Raw genomic sequence first — 11,318 nt, forward strand, 5'->3', positions numbered from 1 at the left:
TATGGCCCTCATTGCCCAGAGCCTGCAGCAGTGCAGCAAATCATTCCAGCATCTGTGTGTCCCCCTGGGTTGGTGGCTGCTATGTGGAGAGCCAGTCTAGTACAAACCTACACTTCATCGCCCCACTTGGTAGCCCTCAGGACTGACAAACATGATGAAAGGGGAATGGGGAGCCTCGACCCCAGACGATAACCTACCCTCACAGGGTATAGGGTGGTGCCAGGAGGCTTGAGTTCTGGAAGAGAGGCCACACATGCCACAGCGTCAGTCCAGGATCTGGGGTCTATAAGGGGTCTAGGGAGGTATAGTGCAGATATGTGCAATAACTATGATGCCTTCCTAATACTTATTCAGGAGTTAGACTATATATTAAATAGTCTAACTTTTCTTCTGCAACTATTTTGCTTAATTTCATTGGAGCCACCCATAATTTCCAGGAATTGCTGTGAAAGGATTCTTCATTTTCCTGGGGCATTACCTTGGAGTCTGCTACAAGGAGTATTCCACAGGGCCCCCATGAGCACCTCCCATCGACATTGGAATAATGGTTATCTGACTAGAGGAAAATCTGCCCCTTTGTGATTGCCTGTTCACCATGACAGGAAAACATTTTCAATTACATTTCAATATTTTGTTTATTTCAATCATGGGAATGTTGTTTTCACTGGCAAGGCCAGCATTCATTGCCCACCCCTAAGTGCCCTTGAACTGAGTGGCTTGCTAGGATATCTCAGAGAGCAGTCAACCACATTGCTGAGCGTCTGGAGTCACATATCAGCCAGACTGGGAAAGGATAGTAGGTTTCCTTCTCTAAAGGACATTAATTAACAATATGGGTTTTTCCTTCCCATGGATAATTGGAGAAAGCTACAGCTACAAGCTGAAAAAAAACTTGAAACTTTGTTGCAGCCAATCAGGGAGGTTGGAATGAGGGGAACTGATACACCCCTCCTGACCTGGTCATAACGAGTCGAAGAGCGGGGAGGATGTGGAGCTCACTAACCCAGGGAGTGGTTGAAACAAGTAATATAAGTCCATCAAAGGGGAACTAGACCAAATGGATGAGGGAGAAGGGAATCATTGGTTACTGAAATAGATGTTAGCATATTGTCACCAAGTCACCCTTTATTTACACATGAACAATCGCTGACTATAGTACAGCCTCATACAGAGCGTCATACAGATGCTTACCCCTGTTAGTCAGGGCTCCCTGATTGGACCAAGTTGGCTGTCAATTTGCAATGATGCCACAGATTTTCTACTACCTTAGCCATTTTTTTTCCTGTTCAACAGCGTTTTTGATCCTGTCTTTTTAAAATTGAGTGGGCCAATTGAACCCAAAACCTCTAATTAACAATAGCTTCCCACATAATGAGCAATATTCAGATGTAATGTATCCAATCTAAAAATTTACATTGTGCTTAAAAATTGCTGACCAATCTAAGCTAGTTTCTTTTGGCATCCCACTACCATTTTGCCTTCCATCATAACCCCTTTGTTATATAGGCGCTCTTGCCCATCACTGTAATCATAAACCTTCCCTATGTTTTCTCCTTCCTTTCCACAGTCTCTATAATAAAATCTATTCACCTTCCAGCTATGATGAAGGGGTGGTCCATCCAAAATGTTAACTGTGTTGCTCTTTCCATAGATATTGAATATTTCCAAGATTCTCTGTGTTATTTTCTATCTTGCCCAGATAACGAAGTCTGCTTCTGGTACACATTTACATTATGAACCCTCCTGTTCAATTATTCACCCATTGTTGGTTTGTCTTTCCAATTTGTGCCATGCTATGTAGAGTCACCACAATATTGGTTGACCACCTCCACATCAATGACCACTTTTGGTTTTAGCACGGTTAGCAGTTTTATTATATTTATTCCTGAAATGCAGGTGCCATAGCATCCCTACAGTGTGACAAGAGACCATTCAGACCGTTAAATCTACACCAACTCTCCAAAGAGCATCCCACCCAGACTCAGTTGTTCATTCTCTCTTCATAGGGCAATTTATCATGGCCAATCTACATAACATGTACATCAGTGGACAGTGGGAGGAAACTGGAGCACCTGGTGGAAACCCACCCCAAACACGGGGAAAATGTGCAAACTCCACACAGTTAGTTGGCCAAGGTTAGAATTGAACCTGGGTCCCTGGCGCTGTGAGGCAGCAGTGCTAACACAGGGCCACTGTGATGAGGATATCTGGTTGGCATGGATGAATTGGACCAAAGGGTCTGTTTCCCTGCTATACATCTCTATGACTATGAAACAGAGTTTGTGTCAGAGATTGAAACCTCCAATAAAATAATGCAAAGACTGAAAACAATCCTTCCAATAGTTGATGAGAAGTGCCCCATATCACTGTCAAGGCCAATATATATTGCCCATCCCTAATTGCCCTTGAACTGAGTGGTTTGCCAGACTATTTCAGAGGCAGTTAAGAGTTAATCACATTGCTTTCTGTCTGGAGTCAGACCAGGTAAGAATGGCAAAATTTCTTCCCTAAAGGGTGTGAATGAAACAATGGTTTTTACAACAAAAAAGACATGGTCATCATGAAACCAGCTCTTTAAAATTTCACCATAATCCATATGGGGTTTGAACCCATGTCCCCAATGTGGAACTCTTGATTACTAAACCAGTGCCAGATACCTTTCTTGTTGCCAACCCACTCCACTTATCCATTCACCATACTCACTATCTTGCGTGTACCAGTGTCTGACTTCTATTCATGTTAAGAAGTCCGAGAGTGGGCCTTGAACCCAGCCTTGGTAGCTTCAAGACAGGAAATCCACCCACTAAACCAATCCAGCTTTCATTTAGCCACCATTTAATTCTGTTTAGCCCAAGTAAATTCTTATTCTCTGCTTTAACCCCAAGCTCACCCAGTAATTGAGCAAAGGAAGGCACATTGCTTGCCAGAACAAGATGGTTCTCACTTACACGAGTGGTCTGAAATATTCAACCTGTGGAAGAAAAATGTAGTACTGCCCTTCAGTAATTCTCTCAATGACCTTTACCCTGAATTATGATCTATAATGCTGCAGTTGTGGGTTCCCCACAGAGGCTTTTTGTGTTCATTTGTATATTAATGTTATAGAAGGAACTGCTGATTTGGCAGTAGAAAAGCTGTCTTAGTTTTGACATGAACCTGTTAATCAATCATTCCACCCAGAGACTATTAACATCAAAAGGTAGTTTTTGTGTTTAAGTAAAGCTGTTTATCACCTGTATGATTTCAAATATAGATTTTACTTGTTGGAACAGCGCCTCAAATAATTACCTCCATTTCTTTAACTGTTTCTCTAACACCTGGAACACTGCAAATATGCTGACTTTTATTGAAGGGGGATAAACTGTTTTCAGTGTTTGAAAGGTCAATAGCCAGGGGCACACAGATTTTGGGAATTTTGTATTCTTCTTGTTAAAAAAAATGAGAATGCTGGAAATACAGGTTTTGGTCGAATGACCTTTCATCAAATTGAAGGTGATTAGCAAAAACACCAGCGGCAACAGGAGGAAAAATGTTTTAGGAGAATGAAAGACTAAGAGTTGGAGTGCAATATCTGATAAGGTGGTGGGAATAGATTCAGTGGTGCTCACAAACTGGAGGGAGGAGAAAAACATTGCAGGGGTGTATCGGAAGGAGTGGAAGCATGAAGGAGAATTGATTGTTTTTCAAAGAGCTGGCATATAAGTGATGGAGCAGAAGGTACCTTTTCATATTATGTAACTCCTTGGTTTTCAGAAATGTAAGTGCTGAAGGTCCTATTCTTCCTTTTTAATCTTAGTAAAAATAATGAGTAACTCAATGTTGTGGGACAAATCCTAACCACGTCTCACTATGTTGAATGAGGTAACTGGATTTTGATGACAATGAACTGTTAGCATCCTTTGCTGTTACCACCCTGTTTTTGGTTTGTATTTGCAGCATCTATTTTCTCTCAGGTGGGAGATGGTTTATTGAGAAAAGGTTATTTTCTTAAACAAGCTACAGTTTTTTTGCATGACTGCAATCTGTATGATGTAATTAGTTACTAAGATTATGAGGCTGCCTGATTTGATGAGCATTTCCAAAATTTTCTGTTTTGTTTTACAACAACGTGTTGCTTGTCTCAGATCCAGGGTTGGAGAAACCAAAATTCCCTCCCATCAACTATTGGGAGGATTGTTTTCAGCCTTTGCATTATTTTATTGGAGGTTTCGATCTCTGACACAAACTCTGTTTCATAGTCATCCCTGTTGAAGGTCATAGTCAGAGACCGAATCACCCCAAAGACAGTGCAACACAACCACTGATATCCTTCTCCCTTTCTTGCAGGACAAATCATCCCATAACAGGATGAAGCAGTGCAGAGTTGGCAGGGAGCATGCTCTCATGTATTACCTGAACCCTGAGGAGCAGATCGTGGTCTGTATCATGGGAACAGCTGTAAAAAAATGGCCATCATGTGAAGTACTGGTAAAAACATATAGTATGTTCCCCCTTGTCCCCTTGTGCCACATTCAGCTCCTCACCTTCATCCTCACCTTCATCATTTGGAATGTAGTGCAATTGCAGATGGTAGGACTATGGACTTTTTCACATGTTGTGTCCTCTCCTCAACCTTCCCTTTCAGTATTTATGTTTTCAGTTTCCCAAGAATTGCCGCTGGCTAGCCAGACAGTGTTATGATGATGGGAGATGGTTATAACTGACCTGTGATGAAGGATTATCATCACTTAATCCAACAACAATCCCAGCTACCAGCTCAGAGATTGGGCACCGTGTGTACCTTAGAGGGTGTTAAAGATTTGGATTTAGCATGTGCTAAGTCACTGTGCACAAGTGGGCTACAGCCAGGCCAGGAGGAATGGACTGTCCATTTACAGGGAGGGGTTGCACGCAGGTTCTGGTGTGATGAAGACTTCTCTGGGATGGAGTACAGGAGAACATTGACGGGTATGAAAACACTGCTGACTGCCTCACACTGCTGTCAAAATCATGCAGGAATGTAGCTTCATGAGTTGGTATAGGGTTTCAGACAGAGCTTGGAGCCTATCATTTCCAGTATAGAAGTCGTATCAAACTCCAGGACAGCGTTTTGTGGACCACCTGTGAGGCAGGGTGTGGTGGTTGGTTTCTCAGCTTCAATTGCACCAGAAGCAGAATCCAGTCTCAGTGTAGCAATGGAGGTTCAGACTGAGGCCCTGGGATCCATGCTTTATACAAACCCAGCTTGGTGCCGGGATGTGGATACCTCATGTGCTCTAAACTGGCTAGTCAGCTGTGCTTCAGCAGTTTACTAGCATTGCTGAGGGGTCACCTCAGGGGAATAGCAGTGACACCCAATGCTCCCATCATTGCTACTCCACTAGCATTCTTGTTGTTGCCTTTCAGTTAGCTAATCCAGACTGCTGCCTTCAGACAGTATGGTGCAGTAGGAAGCTTCACCCACAGGGCATAGAACTGTGTACCACCATCCTGCATGTTTATCTGCAGTCATTGCCAGTTCAACTCAACCCTCTTCATCTTCTTCCACTTAGGCAATCCCTTAAGATTAAGGATGTATTTTCACCAGTTTGGATTTGTGGATTTTGATTTGACTGTATAGTCCGACACTGGATCTGAAACTGCAACAGGAACTGAACTATACTTGCCGTTTAAATACAGTCAGTTCTGCTATAATAGTGCGGTAGTTCAGTTCTTGTGCAACCCATATTATAAGAAAATCGTGTAATAGCAGCACCATTTAAGCTAATGGGACCAGGATCATGTTATAATCAATACATGTTTTAAAGGTTTGTGCTATAGAAACAGTGTCTCCAACCCGTCAATGGTGTTATAGCGAATTCGCATTAACGAATGCGCATTCTTGCAGAAAAACCCATAGTGGATACAAGAGCAGGCTAGAGTCTAGGGGATTCTCTAGGTTATCTGGCCAGTACTCATTGCTATAAACTATTGATTGCTGCTTTTGGACAGAACTCATGAGATCCAATCCATGATACACATTATCTTTGTCAGAGGCCTCCCATGCCTTCTTCACACATTTCTGGAGTTATTCCTGTCCTTTCCTTAATCTGTAAATGCAGACATTCCACAGGCAAATCATATGTAAGTCTGCTCCTTTTGAAACATAGCTGTGTACAAATTAGATGCTGCATTTATTTACAGTAAAATTAATCTTGTGGTGATCTGGAATGTCTTGATGTCTTGATAAGATGCAACATAGATTCATGTTTGTTTCCTTTTCACTGCAGTGATTCTCTACTTGATTTCTGCCTATTGTGGTCAGAGTGCCGAATTGGATTCAGGGCTAACAATGCATCTAGATTACTGCAGCATTCATTTGTCATTACGTTGTATGTCTGCTAAAAAAATAAAATGTTAATGTGCAAAATTCAGTTCAAAATTGCTGCAAAATAGATCTTTGAGCTGGAAAGTGTTTTCCTTTACAAAATGAGACTGACAGGCTATATTAATGGTACATACCAGCTTTAACGAGGAATAACAATTTCAGAATGGCTTTGTTCCATTGACATGATTGTGTTCATTCTTGCCCACATGCTGCTTGTGATAAATCCAATGAAGACAATGAAGATGCCTCCATCTAGTGGATTTATAAGACAGTGTACTTATGTTTCCATTTACTTGGAGTAAAAAAATGATGTGTGAGCCAAGTTCTTCCATTGTAGCTTTTGTTAAAAGTGCTTTTTTTAACTTTTTCTTTCACTGATGTTATCAGGGTCACCAATATGTTGTAAGAGATAAAATGTAGCTGGGCTGAAGATGCATCTTTTCATAGAAACTTGAGACCTACCTGCCTTTTCAATAATTCAAAAGACTTTCCTTCCGCCACCAAATTCAAAAGACTGCTCTAGACTTTGATTTCTGTATATTTGAAGAAGAGCTTCCTAATATTAGGGCACAGCTTGGCTTTGATCACATGACATGGTAGTTCAGTGGTTAGCACTGCTGCCTCTCAGACCAGGGATATGGGTTTGATTCCACCCTTGGGCAACTGTCTGAGTGGAGTCTGCGTGGGTGTATTCCAGCTTCCTCCTACGGTGCAAATATGTGCAGGTTAGGTGGATTGGCCATGCTAAATTGCCCCATAATGTCCAGGGATGTGGAGGTTAGGTGGGTTAGCCATGGGTAATGCAATGTTACAGAGCTGGGGACAATCTGGGTGAGATGATCTTTGGAGAGTTGGTGTGGATTCGATGGGCCGAATGGCCTGTTTCCACACTGTAGGCATTCTATAATTTGTTTTGCAGTAAGGGTTCTCAGAATCAACCACTGTTTTCTTATTTGGCATTTTATAAATCTCCAAAATATACTTTTTCATTCACCTCTTCTTAAGACTGAAGAAGCAAACATTTCTAATTTTACATTATAACTTTCATGTTCCTCATGGAGATCAATAAAGTAAAAGAAATGGAAGAAACTATGTTCTATTGCTAAAAAAGTCACATTTTGCAAAGATTTACATCTTACACTCATCAGGTCAATTTACTAGAATACCAGTTTAATGAAAATGCAGCATTTTATTGTAGGAGAGAAGAGTGCTGATTGGTTTGCGAATGCACTCTAATTGGCAGAGGTGTTGCTATGGAGAATGTACCAGTTAATGATGATTAATGGATAATTGTCAGCTTTGTTTAAATTATAAATTTTATCCCAGGCAATTGATTGTTCAAGATATTATCCTGTGAAATGAGCCAGCAAATGGCTAACCCCTATTTTATTGAGTTGCAACAGATATAAGATGTGTACATGTTTTTCCAGAGCCTTGTGTATTAATACATGCAGCTTCTGGTAAATGTAAGCATGCTACACTGCAAACACAACTAACAAATTCGTTGTCAGTGTAATTTTTCACACACTCAAGATCATCAAAAAATATTTTTTGCCCAATGCAAAATCACATCTCATATTGGACACCATATTTTGAGTTCCATAAGCATAGACTGGTTGGGTAGAGTCAGTACTGTATATACCTTGTTTGTTGCAAACAGCTGATGATATATGCTGTTTGATATGTCCACTCATGTTTGGGACACATAGCCAGCATCACCGACATCACAGCAGCACTGAAATTCAAGTACCACATTACACGTGTGTGTAATAGGCAGAATGTCTTTTTTCCTTGATGGAGCAGTGGTAAAATCATTTGTGTTGCTACTGTATAATCACAGCATGAAATAGCTATCGTCACCTCTTGTTTGAACATTTGACATTCCTTACTCTCACCGTAATCTGAGATAAACAGAACACGTTTCAGAACCTAATTTGATGTATTTGCATTATACTTAGCAAGAAATATCTGATCAAGGTAGTCATTATCCCACAGGATTGCTTTGTTAGGCCCTATCTCAGCATCAAGCTTGCATCTGATTTACAAGGTTGCCGATAAAGCCAATCTTATCCTGAACTGAATTGGAAATTTGTGGTACAGTAGTTATGGCCCTTCCTCTGGGGCAGGTGGCCTGGGTTCAAGTCCTACTTACACCAGGAGTGTGACATAACATACCTGGCCAGGTTGACTAAAAACATCAATTGTGCGTAGAATTGTAGTAATCCCTAGGTAATCCTTAACAAACACAATACATCAGTAAAATGCATACTGGTCTTAATTTATTCAGCTTGCTTTCAAGTCATGCTGAGTACAATGAGAACAATGGGCTGCTGGGTGATATAAACAATGGGATTCATCTTCATAGTTCACTGTATCGAGATATCTCTGGACTATCCAAGACACTTGATAGTCCCTTTATGCCCTATCTTATCTATGACCAGTTGGCGTAAGATGAATTTGCTAAAACCAATGTTGAGCAAGTTTTTCACTTATAGGATGAAGGATCCCTTCACATTTGTGAAAACCATACAGGAGTTGGATATCAACAGCAACTGAGCATCCATGTCCATTTGACGTTGCTAACCTATTCATCAATGTACCACTGAAGGAAACCATAGACATCTGGTGACTATGTTAAACCATTTCTCATCATTTTTTGAACTTGTATACAACCTTTGGCAAAGACAACCACACCCAATTCTGCTGATTTCTCTCCAGTCAATGCCTCTCCTCTGTTCTCCAGCCCTGGAGGACTGCTCTCGGATCACTCCCATATCTATCCTGTAGTAAGTGGAGAACCACCTGCAATAATATCTTTTCCTGCTCCCATACTGTTACTTTTGGAGACCATGACAGCTAGCCTTGGCCTCCTGCTATTTCAATTCTATCCGTTGCCTCATGGTGACATCATTCAAAAGAGAAGGATGGTGAAGGATTGTTTAACAGAATTAACAGATTACTATGCTTACAATGTCAGGTACTATATGTGCTACACAGCTCTATCTCATCAACAATTCTCTTGAGACACCACATTCATTGGTTTGCCATTTTGCGTATCTCACCATTACTGATCCTAAATAGGCAGCAATTTCCTCCAAGGAAACATTAGGAAGTCCAAAATGATGGAGGAATTTGAAGTAACACATGAATGGACTGATTATTATTAGTATTAGTCAGTGGCTCGATTACTTAGTGAAGACACGGAGATGAGTGAATGAAATATGGTGTGAGTTTGATGTTGGCAGCACAGTTTTGGATGAGTTTAAGGGGGCGTAGTGGAGGGCCGAGAGTTTGTTTCCTTTCGTGGGATGTGACACGGTTTGTTGCCTATTCCTAGTTAGCCTTGAACTGAGTGATTTACAAAGACATTGTCGAGGACTGTTAAGAATCAACACATTGTTGTGAGTCTGGAATTATATGTAGGTCAGATGGGGTACAGATGTCAGATTTCACAAACTAGATAGATTGTTATCAGTTAGTTGTAATTGTCATGCACCCTGAGACTAACTTTATATTCCAGATTTAATCATTAGTTTAAATTCCAACAGCACCCAAGATGGTAATGAGCCCGTGCCCCCACTGCATTATTGTCAGTGTCTGGGTTACTAGTCTAGTGTCAAAATGTGTGGCGCTGGAAAAGCCAACAGCCAATCAGGCAGTATCCGAGGAGCAGGAGTGTCGACGTTCCTGATGAAGGACTTATGCTCGAAATGTCAACTCTCCTGCTCCTTGGATGCTGCCTGACCTGCTGTGCTTTTCCAGCACCACACTTTTTGACTCTGATTTCCAGCATCTGCAGTCCTCACTTTCTCCTTACTAGTCCACTGACATTACTGCTACACCATCACCTGCCCAGAAGTGGAACAGTCAAACCTAAAGTAACTAAAGCCGTGCTGACTCTGTCTCTGTAACCTTCACCTGTCATGCAACCTTTTCAGATCTTTGTGTTCCTCCAATTCTGGCCTCTTGTGGATCCCAGTTTGAATTACACAGTATTGGTATCAATCACATAATCTGTGTCCTAACTCTGGAATACCCTGCCACAACATCTCCTCCTCTCCTCTTGTGAAATTAGGGATGCTGATCACTCATTGCAAAATAGTTAGTATCTATGATCCCTTGGATACTGAAGCAGGCCATGACCCATATGCAGCAAGACCTGAACAACATGCAGGCTTGGGGTGAAAACTGGCAAGTAACATTCACACCACACAAGTTCCAGACAATGACTATCTCTAATAAAAGAGAATACAATCATTGTTCCTTGATGGTTAATGGGATTACCATTCCTGAATCCCCCATTATCAGCATCCTGGGGATTACATTGACAAGATTAATAAATCTTGTCTGTAGATTTATTTATATAAGTAATATTTATATATATCTATAAATACAGTGATTACAAAGCAGGTCATATGTTAGGAATTCTGTGATGAATAACTGAGCACTGAAGACCTTGTGTTCTAAAAAAACAGTATGACTCGCACCTAGGCTGGCAGCCTGGAACTCAGGGCATATGCTGGATGACCGATACAGACACAATAGACTAATGGCATTTTTCCATGATGTAAAAGCTCAATGAATTTATAATTCTATAAGGTCAATGTGCACTTAGAAAGCAACATGAAGTGTTAAAGTGATTGAGTGTGAGGAAATGAAGCTAAATATGATAAAATGTGTGTGTAAATGGGAGTGCAACAGCAGATGTATAAGATGCACAGTGACCTGGCTGAACCATCCAATTCAGAGGTGTTCCTGAGCTCCAAAGTGAAGTCTGAAGAACTGAAATGATGTGTGAGCTGCTCAGAGAGTCAAGATGATGATGTGGTGATGCTGATGGCTTGCTGTAGCCAAATTACAGAAAGGAAGGCTGAAGGATGACAGTGTTGAAAGTCTGTCTGAAAGTCTGGGGAAGCAGGAGGTGAGCTGCAGCTGCGACTGTGACTTACTTGTTGAGGAGTTGCCCTGTCCA

General features: G+C 41.2%; 1 long non-coding RNA gene across 2 annotated transcripts; it reads left to right on the forward strand.

The window, feature by feature from the left end:
* Positions 1-3,544: 3,544 nt before the first annotated feature.
* LOC140481340 (uncharacterized) lies at positions 3,545-6,540 on the forward strand. 2 transcript variants are annotated; one of them, XR_011961504.1, is made up of 3 exons: positions 3,545-3,757; positions 4,327-4,467; positions 6,249-6,540. It is a non-coding gene; the product is annotated as an uncharacterized lncRNA (long non-coding RNA). The 2 variants fall into 2 exon arrangements; XR_011961505.1 differs by having other exon boundaries at positions 3,545-3,717.
* The last annotated feature ends 4,778 nt before the right edge of the window (positions 6,541-11,318 follow it).

Source organism: Chiloscyllium punctatum, chromosome 9 (assembly GCF_047496795.1).
Source record: "Chiloscyllium punctatum isolate Juve2018m chromosome 9, sChiPun1.3, whole genome shotgun sequence".
NCBI lineage: Eukaryota > Metazoa > Chordata > Chondrichthyes > Orectolobiformes > Hemiscylliidae > Chiloscyllium > Chiloscyllium punctatum.